This window comes from Archocentrus centrarchus, chromosome 8 (assembly GCF_007364275.1).
Source record: "Archocentrus centrarchus isolate MPI-CPG fArcCen1 chromosome 8, fArcCen1, whole genome shotgun sequence".
NCBI lineage: Eukaryota > Metazoa > Chordata > Actinopteri > Cichliformes > Cichlidae > Archocentrus > Archocentrus centrarchus.
The window spans coordinates 28848082-28870915 of NC_044353.1; the positions used below are offsets into that span (position 1 = coordinate 28848082).

The 22834-nt window shown below is 40.0% G+C and overlaps 1 protein-coding gene across 2 annotated transcripts in view; it reads right to left on the reverse strand.

Annotated features, from left to right (window-relative positions):
- Positions 1-19267, reverse strand: part of LOC115785247 (speckle-type POZ protein-like) — a 101184-nt gene extending 81917 nt beyond the window's left edge. The window contains exons 1-2 of one of the 2 annotated variants that reach the window (XM_030736778.1): positions 19198-19267; positions 3694-3827 (exon numbers count right to left, since the gene is read on the reverse strand). The gene's annotated coding sequence lies outside the window, so the exon portion shown is untranslated. The remainder of the gene's footprint in view (positions 1-3693; positions 3828-19197) is intronic. The other variant, XM_030736779.1, reaches the window with a different exon arrangement.
- Positions 19268-22834: the final 3567 nt, after the last annotated feature.

Genomic DNA, 22834 nt, shown 5'->3' on the forward strand with positions numbered 1-22834 from the left:
TCACTTGAAGTCAAATTTTTTATAAGGCCGCTTGGTATGTTTTTAATGCCATCACTGGAGTTTAAAAGGCTTTGTGCCAGGTCTGCACTAACTTGCATAGATAGTGGAATCCTAAAATTGTGGGATTCTGGGACTCCACTATCTATACCTGATTATTGTCTGTCCAATCCCCCCCTTCAGGATCATCATCTTGTGCTCCTCTGGTCTGATTCCAGTGCCACTACAAATTTTTGAATATGCAAGTTTAAAATTTGAAGAAGTCCTGTTGTACATCTCAGATTTCAACATGGACTCAAATTGTTCCAAGTTTTGCTGATAAGAGTTGGGTCCCCTGCTAAATTCAGAGAAGAGAGTCCACAGCTTCCAAACCCAATAGGTGGCACTTCAAGTCAGAAGCACAACCAGGAGCAGGCTTCTCAGGCATATGAACCATAAATCTTTCCCGTAAGGTCAGACTTTGCCTCTACTGAGGTATCTAAGGCCTCAGTAAGACAGCAGGAAAAACCAACAGTTGGTGAGTGATTGCATTTAATTTTTTTGCTCCCTGGAACCAATTGCAAGTTGCTGCAGCAACCAAATCTTGTTGAGGGTGCTGCACACTCAAAGTCTTGGTGACCACTTTTCATCACAAAGCGACTGCACAGGTCACCTTGTCAACAGCATCCTGTCTCAGTCCAACTCCAACTGACTGCAATGACTTTCAAACAGATTGGAAAAGATCTGCAATTAATTGCTAATTGTAGACAGATTGCTAACATGTTGTAATCAGCCTGAGTAAGTCTACACCTATGAGGGGCACTCGTATGTTCCATAAAATAATGAAACACGTAAACCTGAGTTACTGCAATTTGTGGCTTAGGGTTAGTTTAATTATATATACTCAATATTTCCAGTCTTAGACTTTCCTCTTCAATCAACCTTGGCAATACAAACTGTTTAAGATGCCAGAATTAAATCCTGTCCACTCAGTATTATTTTACTAATTGTCACTTAACTTCAATATTTAAAATGAAATTTCAAACTGCTGTCAGTTTAAAGAAATAACTACAGTACACTGCAGTAGATTCCTAAGAAAATGTAAAAAAAAAATTTTCCCTGCTTTCCTGCAGAGGACAGGTACTATTCTAGTCCCTTGAATAAAACTCAAATAAAATGTTGCTGTTTTGCAGAGACCCTGTGCACATCGCACAAGCGCAAATGCAGCTTTAAAAAAAAGTAGCCATCCTAAAAGCATGAGACATGCATGAGAATTTGGATTCTAAAGGGATATAAGACAAATTTAACTAGTAAGGTTTTTTATATTCACAGTCAAAGTCCCAACGCGTACAATACAACAGCCTCAGCTGTTTTTGCACATGAACTCAAATGTTAGGAGAATCAGGTCAGGACATTGTCTAAATTTGCCTTTTCCAACATGTAGGACACAACATAATTCATCCTTAACTGTAGTGAAAATGCTTCAGATGTGTTCTTATACTCAATTTCATGTGCCTTGATACAAATCACTTGCTATGAATTCACTATAACAAGTGATTTGTTTAACAAAAGCCATCAAACAGACATTGTACTAAGGAGCTGGTTAAAAGTCTTGGATGTATTGGACATCTGTATCTGTCAGGTTGTAGTGTGGTAGCTTTTTTTAGGTAATTATATACCAAGTATGTTTCTGGGATCTTCACTATGTCCTGGGTTTGTACACGATGATGTGTTGGGAAGAGCTTGTGGGTGGCAGGAAACTGCTGATAGAAGTGAGTGACAGGTCAGGTGAGTGCTGTGGTCTGCTCAGGCATGCAGATCCAGCTCCTTTGACTGATCTGAAGTGGCTTCAATTAACTGAAGCACTGAAGTGTGAGGGAAGGGACTGGGGAGCATGGGCCCCCAGACAAGCCTCCTGACAGATTTGGGGGGGTAAGATGAGTGGAGCCTTCTGACAGGTCCTCTAATGCCCCACCAATTCCAACCTTTCTATCTCCTCTTAGCTAATTACTAAGTAACCATATGGAGACACTTGTCACTATGATCACAGCAAATTGGCTGTAACTGCAGGGTCAGCAAGGACTGTCTTTCACTTACATATACAAGAATATACCCAGAATCCACCCATCTAATCTTGAAAGAAAACAGAACACACACAATGCTTTTCTTCTTTTCTTCATTTTCAATACTAAAACTATTTTTAGTATCATGGGAGAACTGAAGTTTCTACCAAGAAATCTAATATCACCAGCACTGCTTCACACCCATCTTAAAAACCATATTCATGTTGATTTTGCACGATGCTTTTTCTGTGCGATAATACAGAAAGGAGGTGATTAAAATATCCCAGCATTTCTCAACAAATCCTACACAGAGATTTAATTTTCATGGGTATACACAGCAACACTGATGTCAAGCGACACCGCCAAATGAAATGTTCACTTCTGAATGTATGAAAGTAAACCACACTCGAAACGTGGGAAGATAGAGAAAAGGTTTGAGCTGTATCCTGGAATTTCTTTTGTCTTAACATTAACATCAACCTTTGCTTTAAGTTTAAACTCAAAGAAAAAAGAATCACCTTATCTTACATTTGATGAAGCAGTGAAGAGACTGATCTATACACCAGTAGGCTAATTAATACATTTATCATTTACTATTTGCTCCTCTCAGCACACACAAAACAAGCATCTTATAGTCTCTAAATGAAAAGTGGCTGCCGTTTCACAGTCTTTTCATTGGGCTTTTGTTCTTCCTTTCTTGCTGTCTTGCTGTTCTTGCTAGTTTTACACTACCTAATTAAGATGGGAAAGTTTGGTGGGGGAAGCATGAAACACACAGGACCACATAATTTACCCTAAAGGATACATTTTATTTATTTATTTATTTTTGGTCTCCAATGTTGGCACATCCTCTATGCCTGCACCCTTATTTCCCCTTCTAAAAACCCAAGCTTTCCCTTTTCCCCCATTTTTAGTCTTTTATTAGAACTGGGTGCAAATTCTACTTATAAATGACAGATGAATACTACCTGAAACGTCTTACCCAGCTGCCATTTATATGATCAAGTGTCTGCTGCATCCTCTGTTCTCTTGCTACTTGGTATTCCTTCACTAGCAGCCTTTAGATCTTCTGTCACCTTCATACTTTTTGAAGGTTTGTGTTTTCTATTCAAACCTTCCAGCTTATTTCTTATGCTGGACCATCCAGTTCCTCTTACCCACTATTTGGTTCAAAGCTAGCCTTATGTGAATACTGTAGGTGTTGTTTTTTTTGTTTTTTTTTTTAAAAAAAAAAGCTAAACAAAATGTATTTTTACTTTGAAGCCAATAACTAAAACTTTAATTTGCCAAGTTAATATTTTTCAATATTGAGTCCAAAGACAAAAAACTGTTTGGAAAAGATAAGGCATTTCAAACTTAAAGTGAAACTGGCAAAATTGACAAATCAGTGCAGAATACATGGAACACAAAGACTTCAGTGCTTATGCAATATTTGCAAGTTAGCTAAAAACACTTAGTTTAACAGTACTGCCATCGGTTTAAGATCAAAAGCAGTCATTTTAATGTTTTAATATCATAGACTAAAATTTCCTCTAACAGCCCCTCTCTCCAGCTCCCCTCTGCCCTCCCATGGCAGACTTGCAATTACCCAATATTGGTACAGACCAATACCCCTCCTTCCCTCCCCGAGATCCTCACCTCATTTGGTACTCACCTAGATCAAAGTACCTCGCACATCTGTTCCGCTTGCAGCTGCCATAACTAGCCAGCTGGACTCTCTCCGTCAGGTCTCTGTCTGTAGGTGTGTCAGTACTGCTTGTCTGTCCAAACCCTGAGCTTCTTGGCAAGCTGCAGACACAAACAGCGAAAAGAATCAACAACACTGTAGTTGTGAGAGCAAGCGTGGGTGTGAGCCAGTGCCTTATCATAGTCTTGCAAGAGACTCCTTGTCAAGTTGACTGTTTGTGTGTGCATCTGTTCTGTAGGAGACTTGAATGCAGAGTATTCCTGAGATAGAGCGAGCATGTTTGTGCGTGTGTCTGTGTGACAAGATATTACAAAAACACATGTTTTGCGAAGACTGTAGTAAGGTTTACACAGAGGCGGAACAAAGCGGGACAGGGGCCCACCTTACGCAATTACATGCAGCTTTAAAGCACTAATCCAAACACAAACTGTATCTGGACTGCATCCAAACAGCAAACCAAAAAGCCACAGGTGTAAACAGAGCCATAAAGCAATGCAATCTCAATCCCACAAATAAAAAATGTGCTGCTTAGAGCAATAGCATTCAAAGGCGGATCACAGCAAAGCACGCTTAATGCTTCCCTGATACTTTCTGGGCTATATTTACAGCGACCCATAAAAGTGGATAAAAATCTTTGTAGATAAAATTCACCATGTTAATGTGATGTAGAAAGAGCCAACACAGACCCCAATAACAAAACAATCATCTGACAGAACAGACCCACGATGGCATCAACTCTGCGCAGTGTCATTAAAATCCTCCTAGTCTAATTCTCTTTCAAATTCCACCTCTACCTAAATAAACATGACTAGGGACGCTTACTCATACTTCACATGCCTGCCAACCACAGATGAACAGGATTTCACAGAGCAGACTGGGTGTGTTTTGCCAACAATTACTGCAGAAAGGTCTGCAGATTGTGACAAAATGTCTCAAGCTAAACAGCCATGTTGATGCACTTTGTTCTCATAATACAGCCAATCCATAAAGATGCCTGACATTTAACATGTCCACGCAACTAGAAAAAGCTGTGTGATTTAAGTCAATTTACTCTGACACTTGGATCATAAAGAATAAAGCTGCATATTAAAACAGGCGTTGAATGACTTAAATCTACGGCAATCCAGGGAGTCACAACTTGTCTCAGAAGTGTAATAAATTGCAACTCTAAAGCTAAACACTGACTTATATTTGGCCCAGAAATACCGCACAGAGAATAAGTTACTTTTTATATTTGGTGCTTTGTATTCATGGCCAGCATTCAAACTGCCTATGGGCTTTTACCTCAGAGAGAGAGAAAAGATGATCTGCATGAATGAATGAAATACCTTAAGATCCCTATGTTTACACATATATACCAAGGAAATGTCAATCAGATGCAAAATACAAAGGTTGAGCCCTGAAAGAAATGTCAAAAAGGAAGTCTGGCTCTGTGATGTGTGAACGGGACCAGCACCATTTGATCAATAGCTCACCTGAAATGAATACAAGATTCGTTCTTACTAACTCAAAAAATACTGTCAGCCACCAGTGGTACCCCTCAGGCACCTGGCAGCAGAATCTTTAGGTGGCACAAATCCCCTGGAAGTAAAAGTTCTACAACACATAATTACCGGGTCTCAGTAGATCTTAATGGGGTGCAAATGAGCCTTAGTGACTTTATTCATCACATTAATTCAAAAGCAAATGGCTAAGTAAGAGCCAGGAATAAGAAATGCTAAACTTATAGTAAATGTAAACCACTGAGAAGACTGTCACTTTCTGTGATTGGCATTATTATGGTAAGAAGTAACTCATCCGAGATTTTTAGTAGATGCACCTGTGGTATTGATTTGAAAATCTTATCGAGTTATCACTTTCACAAGATTTTCAGAAAGCTTGACCTCTGACCTTGACTTGAGGTCAAGGTCACAGGGAGTCAATCATGTCCAAGATTTTCACTAGATGCATTTGTAAATCCTAGGTCACATCTTTCTCAAGTTATCACGTTCAGAAGATTTTCAGAAAACTTCAGGCCTCTGACCTTGATCTTGAGGTCAGAGGTCTTTGAGATTCAAACTCGTCCGAGATTTTCAGTAGATGTATCAATGGTATGAACTGGAAAATCCTCTTTCTTGAATTATCGCGTTCACAAAGTTGAAAGTTGGCTGCCCACCCGCCTGGCGAAGTGACAACAATACGACATCAACCTTTTTAGGCTGATGTGTAAAAAAAGCAGATACGGATTCCAACTCCATTTATCACAAACTTTGATTACACAGGTTTAGCTGGTAAAGTGAAGCCAGTCTAACATTTTTTTCAGTTTTTGTTTTTGCTTGTTTTTCATTTGTGATGTTTAGTAGCCTTAGATGTGATGCTGGACTGTCAACATAGGAAATTACGTGAAGTAAAACCTGAAACAACCCAGCAACAGTATGAACAGACATTACGGTGTGCACCCTTCATGTTCTTCCTGTTTTCTTGGTCTTGTATCATTTGCCCTGCTGTGACTGCAGCTATGTCAAGTGGTCAGTTCAGACAGGAAATGATAACAATAGAGAATGCAACCAGTCATGCCACCGAGACAAGGCGAGTTGACCCCACCAATGTTGGGGTGTCATGAGACAGCAAGGTCTGTCTCAAAAAAAAAAAAAAAGAAAAGAAATGAAAAGAAAAAGAAAAGGGGGGGGGAGGGGACAGATGAGGAGGTTGAAAACAAAAATACAAGAGGGGGAAAATAGAAAACAAAAAAAAGAGGAGTCGACAAGACACAGAGGAGGGAGAGGCAGGATGAAAGATAGGTCGATGTACAACAGGCTGATGAAATAGAGCGAGAAAGACAGAGAGAAAGCAGTGGAACAGCAACTCAGACAATAGTCAAACAGAGGAACAAAAAAAATGATATTAAAGGAACAGGAGACAAATTAAGGAGAGGGCATAGGGAGACATGGAGAGACAGGGGTAGCCCAAAATATAAAGACAATGTCAGATTCAATACTTCTCTCAAATGAAAGAAAGATTAAGAGGGAAGAAGAAAGAGTCGCTGTTCTATATCTCACCGCTCCAAAACCTGAAAAGACTAATATGTAGACAGGAACAAAACACTGGGGGGGAAGGAGGGGGGGGGGGGGGGGGTAGATCAAGCGCTTGACTGCATTCAAAAAGAGCCACAGAGGGAGTATAAGTGACACAATTAAGAGCATAACTGTCATTACAGCCAATCAACCCAGTGCCACCCACATGGGCACTGAGCAACAGACCCATCATGAAGAGGGATGAAGGGCTGCTTATTTCCCCTAGCAATGCAGAACCGTTAATACTGACTAACATGTTCCTAAAAGGCTTAAAGGCCACTGCATTGTAATGCAACAGAAACACAAGACACGTGTAGAAAATCATTCATCAAAACATGTTCCTGTCTCATTTGCATCTTGAGAAGAGCTGACATTTAAATATAATCCTGCTGACATGCAAACTAAGTGCAGTCAATTCCATAACCCACATGAGCATTAGAGAAAAACAAAAAAGTGTAAATCTGAAACCAATCACAGGTGGACGCGCACTCTCACTCAGTAAAATATAAACCAAATTTAATGAGCTCTCAAGCTCCTCCACAGTGACATTTCCTCTTCCAGTTCTCCATCTTTTACAACTATCATTCACCTTACTGCTATTTCTCTTCTTCCCCGCTGCCGCTTGCTTTCCCTACGCCTCCCTCACTTAGTTTTTCATTCAAAACCCACTACTTTGCCTCCATCTTCTTCTCTCTCCATCCAAAACAACAGCCATTCCAGAAAGAGGGCCATCAATCTTCTTCAATGAGACCATGAGTGCGAAAGAGTGCCAAGGCTACAGCAGATTACTATCTCTCCTTACCTCCACTCAACACTGGATAACATAAGGAAGGAGAGAAGGGGCAAACGGAGAGGCAAGGAGGGTCAAGAGTGAATCAAAGAAACAATCCTAGACAGAAAATGGACATTAGATCTTAAAAGTCTGGGGGAAAAAAAACTTCCACTCCTGTCAACAGAAGGGGCTTGTCAAGTAAAGAGGCACAGCGGCTGAATTTAAAATCTCTAATCCTAACTGGCAACTCCAAACCTGACCCTTGATTAAAAGAGAGCGCTATTAATGGAAAGACATGAGATACAGTTCTTCTGTTAGACTGAACACAAATCATGCTGTGCACCTAAAACTGAGCTACAAACTGCAAAAAAATTTGCATGCTGTTGCATTAAATAATTTACTGCTTTACTTGTTAACTAGGGTACCAACAGGTCAAGCGACTTACTGAGTCACAGCTGAACAGGTCATTACAGTTCAGTTTGAACTACGAACAAAAAGTGACAGTGCGTGCATAGACAAGAGGTGGAGGAACATGATGTAAAACTGATGCTTAATTACTTCAAAAAACACATATGCAAATTGTTGTTAGTGCATATGGGAATGTGTTTGTGTTTTATGAAGTGCTATAAGCCAATTGTGTTGCCTGATGATATTTAAACACTTCTGAAAGTAATGTGTGAACGTGTGTTTGACAAAGCATTGACACAACAGTGGAAAAGCCAGAGCTGTGACCTTGCAGCTGAGTGGGGTTTTTAACAAGCTGCCTCACTGCCCTGTGTGGTGCAGTGGCAATAATCTCCACACACACTGTGCATCACAGCTAAATCCAAGGCTGAGGACATGCTACTGAGGAAACCCTATGTGAGACATAGATTGGTTACATGCCAACCGTTGAGTTTTTGCATAGAAAATTCTGTTGTTTTTTTTGCAGTGTGGTGCAGCAAAAGCTCAGTGAATGCTTACTATTTATACAACATGGCCTTCACAAGCAGTGTACAGCCAAGGACACAAGACCACCAAGCCAGCTCTGACAGCTACATCCACAATTGAGCATGATAGGGCTAATCGCTATGCAGTTTTCTCACTGTGGAAAAACCTACATGGGGGAGCTTTGTCAGGCATAATAAACTCTCCTTGCGTTGTCACACCACTGTTGAGGAGGAAGGTTAAACTTAGAGCTGTCTGTAAAGCTGTCCCTCTGCAGCAGCAGTGCTCTGACTGGGGATCAGCATAGTGTGGCTTCTGTGGGCCTGTGGGCCACACAGCAACGAGTGGGAGGAGGCAGCAATGGGGCTCAGCCAGGCGCTAAAGACTTTGACACTAACATAATCACTGATAATTGATTCTGCTGGTGAGGAAGGTTTAACATTAAAGGATAAAAACAGCAGCGGTGGTGGCAGCATGGCTTTCTGGCTTAATATGAGCTGATGGGACTGACGCCACCTGTCACACACCATCTAATCACACATGAAGACAAGATTCTGAAGACATACACATATCATCAAATCACTACCAGCCTTGGACACGCTCAGCATCCTCAAAGCAGCTTTGATCAGCAGCGGGTCGAGAAAAGCGAGGGGGCACTGAGGCTAAGGGCGGCGGAGAGGAGGAGATGGCAGAGGAGGAGGAGGAGGATAGACAGACAAATAAGACAGACGTCCTTCACTACTGCAGGACAACAGCACTGAGACATCACATGACAGGACAGAATGAACGCACAGTGTTTCAAAGAAATACACAGAAAAACTGCACCCTAAACTGAATACAGTCATTACAAGCAGTGAGATACATGTGCTTCATACTCGCAGTAATGGAAGTTAAGCAACAGTCGGCTGACACTGCTGTAATATTCAGCTAATGTTATTCTAATTAGCTTGAAATAAAGAGACTATACTATAATAATCTGCCAACTGCCTTTTATTGTAAACTGACAGCCTGTGGGAAACACTAATAAAACTGAGGCAATAAACACATTTTAACCAGTTTCACCTGTGATGTGAACAGACTGTTTTTTAAGATGGCTAACCATAGAACACTATTTCTAGTCACCCTCACAGATTTGTTGTTAAAGTATAATGGAGACACATGAGCTAACTCTAGTAGCAGTGACTGGGGTGTGCCTATTTGCTGAGTGAACTGATGAAGACGGAGGGCTCCCTGTAGCCTTACAGTCAGAACACTGATAAATTGGCCAGCCTCCACCCTTTCCCCAACTGCAGGAAGGATATGTGTGTGCATGAGAATAAGTATGAATGCCTGCTAGACTGGAACTGACAACATAAAGTGGCAATGCAACCGATTTCATGAGCACAGGGAGGTCAGGAGCACAAAGGAGTGGGAAGACCTCTATTATATCACTAGTAGACGTGTCACCACAAAGGAGACAGCTGGACTATCGGTCCTCCAAAGCAGCAACGGCAGACTCACCTTCCTAAATTAAAGGGTGCTTAACACAAAGCTTGTGCCAGACAGACAAACACAAATTTCCACCTTGTGCTGCAGACATAAACACATATCACTTCATGTGTTCATGTCAAAAATGGCTGTTTGGAGATCATAGGTTTTAAATATGCAAGGGTCAGATATCTTACAGAGAAATAAGGGAGGAAAGATTGACGCTGAGAGGAAAAAAAGGTAGTAACGGCAAATAAGAGATGGAAAGGGGACTAGAGAAAGCCCCAGGCTGATGGCAGTGGGGAGGGAAGAGACAGACTGGATGATGAGCTAGTGAGAAAATGTAAATGAGAAGCTGTCATGCAAAAAAAGGAAAAGAGGGGAAAGAAAATGTGAGAGATTACTATACGAACTGTTTGGGGAGAAACTGAAGAGCAGAACAAAGCTCAAAAGAGGAAAAAAAAAGGGGGGGAGCAGTGCACCGGAGGAAAAAGCAATGCAAGGGACATGACAAGCATGCATCACGCAGCCTTTTGCTGTTAAAATGAGCCACATACTTTCCAATATGTCCTTCAACATTAGGTGAAGTCAGTTTTCGACATCAGAGTGCAATATATTTCAAGAAAGAAAATGTAAGAACCACATAAAAAATTACAAAGATAAAAAAAAAGATAGCAACAAATAGTGAGAGGTATAATAAAAAGACAGAGATGGCCCCCAGAGAGGAGACTCATGGCATCCCTTTGTCACAAGTCAGGACCACAGGGAGGAAGAGTAGGATGAGTGTAGGCAGCAAAAAGGCAGCTCTTTTTCTCAGTCTTGCACTCCTTGGCTGTCCTCCACCAGCAGCTGGAGGCTAAACCTAAGCTCCAGCAGCCACAAGGGAGAGAGGAACGGCCTTGGGAATAGGTCATCCACAACCACAGACAAAAATGAAACTCAAGCATCTGCATCATTAGCAGAGGAGCCCAGAGTCTCCTGATGTCTACCCACTGCACAACAGATCCCTCAGAAATGTGTCCACTAGAGTCCCCATGCACACAATCATCTGCTGCACAATCGCCATATAGCGATGTCAGCCTCCTCTTCATGAATATTCATCTGCCTCATTAACACTCAAGTGGGGAAACACAGCATATTGCAAGAGACTCCCGTTACTTGGAGAGAATGAAAGTTAAAGGAGGAGAGGAAAGGGGAAGAAAAGATGGGACACATGGTGACTGCAAAGGAAGCAAAGGGGAAGAAAAAGAGTATGAGGCAAAGCCTTTATTTCTTTGCCTTCAAACTTTTTTGAATCTCAGGAGTAGAGGGAGAGAAAAATGTCCTATATTGTTCCGGGAGCTGATACTCTCCAGTCGCTTTTCCTTATGAAGCCAGATAGGGCAGTATGAAAGCAGCGTCAGCAGCAGGGACAGCGCAGCAGGAGCACAGGCTAAGAATTACAGACCATTTTACCCTGTAAATCCTACTGCAATAAAGACTTTAAAACAGCTGCAATTTCACCACTAATGTCTGGCTGCTCGCAGTAACTGCTAAACTGTGGGGGATATGTGTGAATACACCTCAACGCAAGCTGCAGCTGAACAGACACTCATGTGACTCCCCCTCCCCTGGTTCAGGAACAAAACACACAGACGTAAGAAGCCAAGCTGTATTGTATACAGAGTCTGTCGGTCCACTCACTCACACTCTTTTTCTCTCTGAGCCACTTGCCAATAGAAACACACACACACAAAGAAAAAGGATTATTTTCTCTTCATGTTGTAATGCTAGTGAATCTCTTAACAGGAACTGCCAACGGGGGAAATCTTCCATCCTGCAGCTGTGTCCTCTGAGAGACTCTGGAAACTGTAGAAATTTCCTTGACTCTTTACTCGTGGCCATTCAGGTAGGAGGAGATGAAGCAGAGTCAGGTGATTTCTACAACACTGTCCCACCAGAGTGGCTTGGGTTCTTTAAAGGGCAGTGAAAAAAACGGTGGTACCAAAATTGGACCAGGTCTGTGGAAATCAATACTGCTGCTTACATGAGGGGCCTCCACCAAGGCTATTTCATATTCCACCTTACATACACAGCTTCTGACAAAAAAAAAAAAGAAAACAACCCCTCAATTTCGGAACAGTATGAACTATCGATTTCACAGTCACGATTCTTACTCTCTGCCTATTCCTGTCCTCCCTCTTTTCCATTCCCCACCTTTAACATGCAACTCCCTTTCCCCTTTGTTAAAGGGAAACCGTTTTTTTTTTTTTAATTACCAGAGTGAACAGGTCATTCACATCTTATTTTTACATCATTCAAATTCCCCCTAATAGAAATGTCTTTATTGAGTGACAATAGGAATCAACTGATCTGTTAGGTGTTACAAAAAAGCAATTTCTTGACAAAAGTGAAAACTACCATCTTGTACTTTCTTTAGATACTAAAGGTGGGATGCACTGCCTGCTGTTACTGTATCATTAGGTCTTGATTCTGTGAAATTTAGATAATCATTTAAGAGACATCACTATATCTGTGTAAGAAATATCTACCTTCTTATTTTCTATTCACTGTAGTGTCAGTGTGTGTGTATCCAATTAATTAATAAGCTTTCTGATCTGCTTCTCCCCAGTGTCTCCTGTTTTCCCTCCTGTGAGTTTCTTCTTCTCTCCCACAAGATTTTGGAGGCCTGTACTATGAACACGGATTAGGAGCTTAGTGAGGTAACGTCAGATTTTACCCTGGGGTTTTTGTGTCCCCTTAATGTTTTTAGTTGAACCAGTCCTCTCTCAATTTTTGAGTCTATCATGTTATCCCCACTTCCTTCAACATTTTACCTAAAAGTGATATCAATTTCAAATGCTAGACACTATTACACACTTGAAAAAGTTGGATCTGATATTCAGACTACTTGGATGGGTCGCTGTTTTCCACGATCTAATGCCAGAATATCAGCAAAACTGAATCTGACTTTTGGGCAGTGACACTTTTAACCAACTGTGTTGTCATTAATTCATATTCATATGGCTTTCCTGGGTCATGAGTTTTGCTGAGCAGCCTGGCAGAGACCAGGGACCTGGCCAGTTCAAATCACAGGTCCAAAGTCAGCATGCATGCATGATTTAAATACATCTAAATAGCAGATGGTGGGAGACCTGGCTCGGGTCTGGCTTCAAGACAGAAGCCGTAATGCAGGAAAAGCAAAGGGATTAGAGTGAGGAATGGCTTGGCTTGTCTTTAAGATTACTTTTCCTCTTAAAACATTCACTTCATCTGTGTCACTTCTGCTCCCTACTTGTTATTGGAAAATTGCTTCGTGCAAGAGAGGTGGAAAACCATTCGATGCCCGCTCTGTCTGCATCAGTCACACACTGACACGCACATACACAAAGAAATACATTTCATCCTCCATATCCGAAACAGCCAATAGTACTGGCAGGCATTTGCGACCCCAATCCATATTTCAATTTCCCTCCTCTCATGCAAACTAATTCAATACTTGTTGCCTTCCCTCACAAGCAATCAGCAATATGAGAAATGAGCTTCTTCACATGTTGCTCCTAAAAAAAGGCCCAATCACATATTTTTGAATGCCTATATCAATTATGTTTTAGTAGTCCTGTGCATATGCAAATTTTCCTTAGGAATAGCATTGCAGAATAGAAAATCTACACTAGAACAAAAGGCATATCATTTTTTACCAAATTGCCTACATTTAAAACTCATATATTACACCACACATTGTCTGTACTCATATCAACAGCTTCATGTTTTCAAAACAATTAAATAACCATTTAGCTAACAGCATCGAATGAGTCAACTGAATCAGTAATCCAAATATGATGTTCATGTTTGGATTTTATTTCTCTGTTTTTCTTTAACATTCATCAGTTCAGCTGATGAATGTTAAAGCCAGAAGCAGAAGTATCAAAGCTGTAGGCTGTGATGCCATCGGCCAATACTTTTTGAAACTGATCCAACGACACAGCTCAGAAAACTGGACACAGTATGGGCCTGGTTTTAGAGGAATTTGTGCACGTTCTTTTAATCAGGCTCATTAGTGGGGAAAAAAAAAATCAATTCTGACACATTAGCCATTTTCAGCGCCACCCTATTTCCTTACTGACTAGTACTGATGTACTGACTGATGTAGCATTTTACACTGTTACACTCCAAACAAATTCGCACATCCTGACATCTCCCACTGCAGCAACACCACGAAAGGAATTCTTCAAAGAGCCAATAAAAAAGAAGTATCTAAATACAGGCGAGTATGATGGAGAAATGGTGCAGTGCTGAAACATTTGTTTGTTAAGGTCCACCACACTCTGCAGTAATTTACTTTTTGCTTGACATTATATGGTGGATAGTATATCATTGATCTGTTTTTCAATTCACTGCCAATGCACTCTGCATTTGACCCTGAAAATACACAAGCATGTGTGCACACACCAACATATTCATTTGGTGCTGAAATGAGCAAAGATGAGAAACATGGTCACAAACTCAGGAATCTGGCAGCGCTCTTTGCCCATGTAAAGGGAGAAGCAAGCAGGTAATAGCGACAAATTTAGGGGCTTAAACAGCGACAGCTTTACGATGCCTGAGCCGCCTCTATGACTCCATTCCTGTCAGATTCTATTAGCTTGGCCTCCACCGTGTGGTTCGATTGGCTCTTGGCCTATTCCCAGCAGTTACAGAAGCACCACCCGTAAATAAACCAAATGGCTGCATCTTGTAGTGTATGAAGAGGGGGGGGTGCTCTGGGCAGCTGGGCGCTTGTGTGTAAAGAACGTCTAACAGAGTGGTTGAATAGTTTAATATACAGCACTGAGCTGAATGGACACAGTCAACAAGAGGGAGAGCATGACACACATCATTGTAAGAGTTTAAATTTGAGGAATACAAGCAGTCAGAAAAGCACTTTTAAATCAAGACAAGTGGTCTCACTACACACACACACACACACACACACACACACACACACACACACACACACACACACACACACACACTTTTTCTTCTGTATCTAGCTATCTGCCAGCTGCCAGGTGGAAGTCTATGGAAAGGCCACCTGTCTAATAACCACTTTTGATGCATACAGCTCAGCAATATGAAACACAGCATCTGGCCTGTCCCCTCCAAGCGGATCTTGTTAACAGCCTGATCCGTGTTCCTCTTGCATAGAATTTATTTGGGCAGTTCACATGGATACATTTTCTTAGACAAAAAAAAAAAAAAAAAAACAGTTTTGAGGTCATAAATTCAACCACTCAGTGTTTGTGATTGAAGGAGGTTTGCCACCAACGCACAGCTGCAGATGTCTGCAGGATATTTTCTTAGTGCACACAGCAGTTCAGTGTGACAATTTATTGGATGTTATTGACCAAAAGAATGACAATCACTTCAAAAATTTCATAAACAAGTCACTCGTCACTTCTATACAAAACACCAGAAGAGTCGAAGAAAATGGAATAATAGGGTTTTTATGATAAGTTCTTTTAATTCTAGTAATAATTATTAAGATGCAATGCTTCACATGCTGCAGTTAAATTAGTTTTTTATGGCTTTGAAATGGCTTTTTGAAGAACTGTGGAAACAGTAAATTTCCTTGTACAGATTAAAAACAAAATACTAAACCCACATGCCTAAGAAGAAGAAAGACTGACACTAGCACAACAAAGTCACACTTACCTATATGTTTGAATTTAAAATTATTAATATCATGAATACTAGAGGAAGAATATAAAAAGAAAATTTCCGGTAGTAATAACATAAGGGTCTGCACTTTAATCAGGCAATGTAACTGGAAAACTGTCAAAAAACAAAAACTGTTGTGTTTATTGCAACTTGGGAAATATCCGTAATACCTTCAAAACACAGCTTCAAAGCTGCTCCTTTGTGCCTGTCTGTGGCACAGTGGCCTTCAGCATTAACAGGCTATTACTTGTGAAATGTAACCAATCAAACTGGAAAGGACGTTGCTCAAGACTCTCAGAGTGGTGGCTAAAGACAGAGGCTGCTGAGCCAAAGCAAAAACAGTTTTAATTTTTTTATTTTCATTTTAAATGGTTTAAAAGGTTATAGTAATAAATAATAGTGACAAATAAAACATCCTGATATATTGATGACTGAAATGAAATAAGCCTAGTAAAGCAAAGGGCGTGGAGGCATTAAATACATCTGTTTTCTAGCTTTGTCATATTAAGACAATGATGTGGCAGTGAGACAACTGTGACTTAAGTGCCAACAGCTGTTACACAAAACTGGCTGGATGTTGAATTCAGATCCTGATTCTGCACAGACCGACTGTATTGCAGGCTCGAGAGATAAAGTCAGTATTTTATTTTGTGCAATGAGCTGCAGTTTAATAAAATTTCAATTTCCTTCCACGCCAAAATAAGTCACGAACTTGTACATCAAGAATCCATCTTTACCAACAGCTACGTGAAGAATGTGTGGATGTGTCACGGTTTAAGAAGATAAAATGAGAAAAATGCTAAGCCAGTCAAAGAGTTATCTTTTGGGATTCAAATTTGTTCACCATAGACTGTTCTGAATCAATCCAAACTCCTATTCAGAGCATTGCTGAACTCCCACACGCCCTTTGCTCATGCATACAATTCCAGCACAGCTGAGCAGAAAGCTCAGTGGGACAAACCAGCTGAATATTTAGCATGCACTTAGCAGATTTTTCACTGGGAAATACAGCTTTGCATACAAGTGTTCCACCAACTTTTGTCACATCACTAATCAAAAAGTAAGAAATGTTTACCTGGACTTTCAGATGGCCATCTAATTACTTGCAGGAACCACTGTTAGATTTGGTGAATTATTCCAGCATGATGTATAAAAAGTGGCTTTTGGTGTTGTCACAGCCACAGCAGTAAGTGTTTGGTTTAAAAAGACAAAAACCAGCAAGTTTAAGGACCTTTACAAAGCAACATCTTTGTTTGTGGCCTCTTAATAAAAACAGGTGGGGTTAAAATATGCTTATTAAATGATCAGGGTGCACAACCACACATATAGTGTTTTGTTTAGTTTTCAAAGATACTTGCCTTGCAGCTTCACTGTTACACCTGCCTTCCTCTCATTCACACACGTGTATTCTGTCTTCATTCCTCTTCTCTCCAGAGCATACCTCCACCTCTCCAGGTTCTCTTCTATCTGCACCCTACTCTCACTGCAGAAGAATCTTACTATCCATCCATCCATCCATTCACTTCCGCTTATCCTGGTCAGGGTCGCGGGGGGGCTGGAGCCTATCCCAGCTGTCATAGGGCGAGAGGCAGGGTACACCCTGAACAGGTCGCCAGCCTGTCACAGGGCCAACACAGAGAGACGAACAACCTTTCACACTCACATTCACACCTATGGGCAATTTAGATTAGCCAATTAACCTAACCCCAGTAAGTGCATGTCTTTGGAATGTGGGAGGAAACCGGAGTACCCGGAGGAAACCCACGCAAGCACGGGGAGAACATGCAAACTCCACACAGAGAGAGGGAGAGGCCTGGGCCAAGGTGGAATCGAACCCAGGCCTTCCAGATGGTATTCTATCTGTGAGGCAACAGTGCTAACCACTGCTAACCACTGCGCCACCGTGCTGCCCAAAGAATCTTACTATGTGTGGAGAAGAATCTTACTATAATACACAAAATCTGTGTTCGACTATTCCTTTGTCTGCCAACTGCTCCAACAAGATCAGGAGCAAAGCAACCACACTGTAGAGGGCAAGGTGATGACATCATAATGTCTGACAAAGACAAGAGCCTTCAGGGGTCTAAAGCTGTGTCTACACTGGAAGCGACTCGCTTTCGATGGTCTCTCGTACCCACAGTGTGGACACAGCTTGAGACCCCTGATGGCTCTTGTCTTTGTCAGACATTATGATGTCATCACCTTGCCAAGCAACTACCTAGCAACAGGCTAAAATGATCTGGTTTTAGCATTTATGGACCTATAAAACCTTCTAAAAGCCTTGTATCAGTTTATTTCACATTAACATCTAATTAATTTTTATCCGCAAAACTTCATTTATGCATGATATAACATGATGCCAACCACCTAGCAATGGGCTAAAATGACCTGGGTTTTGCCTTTATGCCAACAGGCCAAACAATACTGTCACATAGGCGTACTACTAGATCCTATTACTACTTGGCACTGTACAAGTTAATTCTCAAAGAAGCAGACCAATAATTTAGTTAAATTAAATTAAAAAAAAAATTCACAACCCCCCAAAAAAGACACCCCCCCCCCCAATAAAAGAAAGCAATCAGCAATGGGTTCAGCCAATTACCAATAACCAAAGATTTGTTCAGTCATCCAAGCCTAATGGCTGCAACAGTTATTGCTATTACTGATTAATCTGATCATTATTTTTTCCAATTAGGCTTGGTCGATATGCATCAGCTAAAATAAAATAATAACATTAAATTTAACACAGCAAAAGATAAAGTCTTCTCTTATCCTAATAAAAGCCAAAGGGCCCTCGGGATTTCTATAACGTCCACTCAAATCTTGGGAAATTTTCAGATCATTCTTTTTTCATAAACCAGCAAATCCTTAAAGTTGGAGCTCAAGTAGTAAATAGTTGGTATCCCAGATTTCAGTGCATTCATTGTTTTTAAATGAGTAGTTGTGGGCTAAATCCATAAATCTGGATGTCACAAAAAGGTTATTCATAAAAGTTTCAGTCACAGTTCATCACTTTTTCTAAGGCTTAAAATCACCACTTTTTCCAATCACCTTGCAGAGTTCCTATACCCTGCATTGCAGTAGCCTTTCTGCTTGACTCTCTCTTTTCAGATGCTTTCTGGCAGACTGAAACCTGCAGCTGTCCTGCACTGCGCATTGAGAAGCAACAGAGGGGAGAAGCCGTGGTCACTATTTGGCAGGATGCTTTATCCTCCTGCTCAGCCTAACAGGTTTTTTCAAACAGGGGTCTCATTATTTTGCATGTCTCTGTGGAGATGTTCGTGCTGATTATTTCTGCTGTGACATTTGCACATCCAAACAGCTGGCACCGCAAAAATAAATAAATTTTTAAAAGCAGCTGAAAAGTGAAACACAAATGGGAAGAGCACACAAGTCCCGAGCCGCTACCAACCTGCTAACAATAGCCAGCTAGCGGCTAATATTGAAGCTCTGTAAAAGTGTTTCCTACGTTAAATTACGGCCAAACTTCAAACGTACTTTATCACGGAGAAAATCTTAAAATGCACATGTGACAGGTGTAGAAAGCGGTCATTTTGCAGCTTTAAAACTCACCTTTGTTTCGCAGTTGAACGAAAGAGATGAAGGATTTTTGACAAGAGCTGTCACTGCACTTCCGGGTTAGTCTGTGACGTGTACGAACGCCCAATAAGCGACTGGCCATGCTGGGATTGTTTTGGTTTTGACACTGGGTGTTGGGGGGGGGGGGTATAGATTTCAAAATCAGCAGATCCGTGCCAGCATATTTATTACCACTAACACAAACTGCATTTTGTTTGTTTTGTTTTGTTTATATGTAAAGTATCACATAAAATTAACAAAGAATGCATACTAAGATAAGAAAATAACTCCAGCTGTGAGGAAAAGATGGTGGGTTATGCTTGAAATCTTAAAATATACTCCATAAATCCTTGTATAGTTCCAAAAAGCGTTTCTTCATCTGAGCTACCTTAAATAAATAATTGAGTCTTTCAAATAAGGAGTTTTTTCTTTGACCTCAAATCATTTGGGAGCTTCTAATTGTACTCATAATCATAACAAAAGAAAGCACATTTTAAAATAATTGTTAATTGAGAAACTAAAGATTGTTAAATGAAACCATCAAGGACTGTCATTCTTTTGCTGCAGAACAGTCTTGGCGTCCTGTCAACAAATTTGAAACCATCAGCCAAAAACCATGGGTGCATTTTGGAAATGCAAGTTCTCTTCTGACAAACAATCATGCTTCAGCTGACTGAAGAACAAAGCATTTGTCAAGCATAATGACCAGGAGATGTTGTCTTTACATCACTGCTGAGCTGATTTCAATATTTTACTTGTCCAAATTTTTCTATGTATGTTCTGAAATGTGCTTTCCAAATGAAACTTAACAACAGTGTCATAACTTGAATTCAGAGTCTTCTCACTAACATATATAAATCCCCTCTACAGCATGAACCTTTTTCTGTCTTACCTTTCTGTGGTGATCTATAGAATGTCTTTTTTTTTTTCCTTAGATAATTTGATGTTATGTGTTTCTGGATAAAACTGAGACAAAAAAATATGAGACAAGACAAAAAATAAAGAGTGGCAGAAAATGCAATAAGATGCTTGACCTTTACTGAGAATAGAAGCTTAAAAGCATTCAGGTGTTTTAAAACCTTTATCAGCACATTATTATATATATTACAAGGTATATAATCACCAAATAATAGTTTTTTTTCCTGCTATTATGTGTAAAAGTGCTACGAAATTCCAAAGAGCGACTATTATGACTGAAATCTTTAAGATTCATAAGTAACTTTTGACATAAACACATTAAATATGGTTGACCCAACCTCAACCAATACCTTGAAATGTTGTAAGCCTTCAACTTATTCTACACAATAAATCTGTATGTTTTCAACAGCATACAGTTATCTATGAATGAACCTGTGTGAAACTCCTTGTTGATCAGTTCAGGACATTTTTGTGTCTTTGCACTTCTTGCTGTCTTACAAACACTATAAAAAGCTAATCAGACATACAGCCTTCAGTTACCCATCATTCAAAACTGAAGCCATCCACCACAGCACCAAACGTGGATGGTGATACTTTGAAGGAAGTTCATTTTTACCAGTGAGTCTTGTGTCTTCTACTATAGCAGCTCTAAATAAATCACTGAATAACCATATACTGTATAAAAAAGATGGTAATTGCTTCCAGATAAGTGCCTTAAAACTGCATTCTGTCTAATGGCCAGCAGAGGGTGTTTCCTGTGGTTGCAAAAAAGGCATCTGGCCTTATAGAATCATTTGGCTCCCTTGATCCATGACCTCAGAAAACACTTTCCTGATGAGGTTATAGGCTCAATCACTAATTTTAAGTCATAGTGAACAAAATATAACGTTCATTTTGCAAATTATGATCCAATTAGAGGAAAAAGGGAGAATAAATTAGTATGCTCCACTGTCTGATTGACAATTTGACACAGTATGAGCATGCAGAATCCCTCTGTTTCTCAGTCCAATCCACCCCTTGCATATCACATTCAGTTTCAAAACACTAAGATGAAACAGTGAAATCATTCAGCTTAGCTTGAGGCTTCATACTGGTGTCTATCTCTTACATACACACACTTTGTGCATAACACTGTATAAATGTAAGTATTTGTATGTGATTTTGTACGTGGCTGCCTGTATATGAGGCTTACTTTATGAGAATTAAAAGTCATGAAAGCTGATTGATCCTAAAGTTGAAATTATGTGTAGATTAGCATATGTAAAATGCTTTATTTCTAACCTCAGATGCTAGAACTTTACACGGAACTTTTTTATTATTATTGCAATATGCTACATCTATTTTCCTTTAGGACTAGGTGAGCTCAGTGATTTGTGATGTGTCAAGCACACACAGATGTACTTTTGTTTGTCAGCAATGATTGCCTTACTCTCATCCAAGAAATTCAGTCAATATAACCATAAATTTGTTTATTTGTTTGGGGATTTCCTGATTATTTGTTTGCTTGCTTTTTTTCCAGGGAAAGGAATACTAAATGCAAGAATTTAGTTATGCATGTGGTTTAAGTGAATTTTTGGCCCCAGGAAAGTGGGTCATCTCAGCAGGAAATGGATGCAAGTGAGTCACAAAGGAATTTAAGACACAATTAACAAGCAATTAAAAATGTGTGCAGAATAATACAAATTATAACTTACAGAACACTGTCTTTGTAAAAGTGTGAGCTTCACTAGTTTGATCACATTATGGAAAGATGTGGGATAATGTGATTACGATCTTGACGCTAACATTTAAAGTGCCTCTGGAAAAAAAATGGTGTGCAGTCTTGTTTATGCTGCAGATGTGAGTAGGTAGTGTTGCAGATACTAAGTCATCACTCGTGGGTAGCTGCACATGTAGGGTATCTTGGCAATTTCGCTGTATTATAAGAATATTGTAATGTGATTTTCTCTGTTGAACATTCAAATCACATTCATCAAACTTTAACAAAAGCACTTGGGATGCGCTACAAATTTGCTGTGAAGCTCATCCAAAAGGTTCTCTGGCGGGATATTTAAATTCAGGCAAAGCAATTTAAAAAGATAAACAAAAAAAAACTGAAGAGGGTTCTGGCAATTGAATAAAGGAGAAAAGAGACAAGTTGTTATGATACATGGATTGTTTTCTTCTTGAGAATGTTTGATCTGAGGAATACAATGCTATAGGGATGCCATCGCAAGATCTCACAACAGGAATTTGCTTTTGTCTCCACAGTTTTTAATATGGACATCTATAAAGAGTATTTAAATATTACATTTTTAATTGTGTTTGATATATATGTATATAGGTTTAAAACTGAAAGAACATCAAGGCACTCTATTTAAAACTCCCTTTTTTCTCATTGCATGTTCTTGTGAAAAACAGGTTTCAGCACACAAGCCTTTGATGCATAGTTAAATAGATTTCATGGAAATATCTTCTATTTTACTAATAGGAATCTTCCACTTGTGGTGCTCTACCAGTAAAGAGCTTCAAACTTGGATGAGGACAAAGTTGGACAAAGATATCAGAATACAGCATCCTTTTGGTCTACAATATTTGACAAATATAAATATAAATCAAAATTCCGTGTGCTCAAATACCACTAGCTGAAAGAATATGAATGTATTCCCACCAAAGGGGGGAAAAAAAAAAAATCTGTGTTCACATTTTAAATTGCTACTCTGGTGAATAACAG